This window comes from Syngnathus typhle, linkage group LG17, assembly GCF_033458585.1.
Source record: "Syngnathus typhle isolate RoL2023-S1 ecotype Sweden linkage group LG17, RoL_Styp_1.0, whole genome shotgun sequence".
NCBI classification, from domain to species: domain Eukaryota; kingdom Metazoa; phylum Chordata; class Actinopteri; order Syngnathiformes; family Syngnathidae; genus Syngnathus; species Syngnathus typhle.
In genome coordinates this window covers 10,815,753-10,816,539 of record NC_083754.1, presented here as the reverse complement: position 1 = coordinate 10,816,539, position 787 = coordinate 10,815,753, and positions in this window count along the sequence as shown.

Sequence of the window (787 nt, the reverse complement as noted above, 5' to 3'; positions counted from 1 at the left end):
AATCTATCTAATCTAATCTATCTAATCTATCTATCTAATCCAGGGGTCTCAAACTCAACTTACCTAGGGGCCGCTGGAGGTAGAGTCTGGGTGAGGCTGGGCCCCATTAAGTATTCCGCAAAAAAAAGGTCAACTGAACCAATCTTCTCAATCTTAACAAGTCAGAGCATGCAGAACATGCAGAACATGAACAGTTTTTCAGAACATAGGCTTCATTTACTTCCTCCTAATCCTTGCTGCCAGAGACTTGGCAGCGCTTCCTCTCACACAGCTGAGCCACGTTTGGCTTGAGGGAGGAGGCAAACTGAGACCCTCAGTATGGCTTTAAAGTGCTCATCTTTAAGTCTGGACCTGAACTTTGACTTATTGAAGTTCATTGTGGAGAAGAGCTTTTCACACAGATAGGTGCTGCCAAAAAGGCACATGGTCCGCTTGAACTTCCTGGAAAGCTTAGGGAAGGTGGGGAGGAGTTTTCTCAAAAATTGTCCAAGCTCCACTGTTTTTCCACTCACCTCCCTGAACTTGGCTTTGAGGTCAGTGTTGCACTGCAGGTCAATTAGCTCCATCTGCAGGACAAGGGGGGCATCCTCCACATCAAAGGAGAAGGGGTCAGCAAAAATCTGAAAAGTGTGTCTTGAAGTCTGCAAACCTCTGATCAAATTCTTCCTGTAGCTTTCCAATGGTATCAGGATACTTCTCACTACTGAATGTTGTGCCTGAATCCATGAGTGCCTTGCATGCTGGGAAATGGCAGAGGTTTGTCTGAAAAAGCTGGGCTTTCCATAAC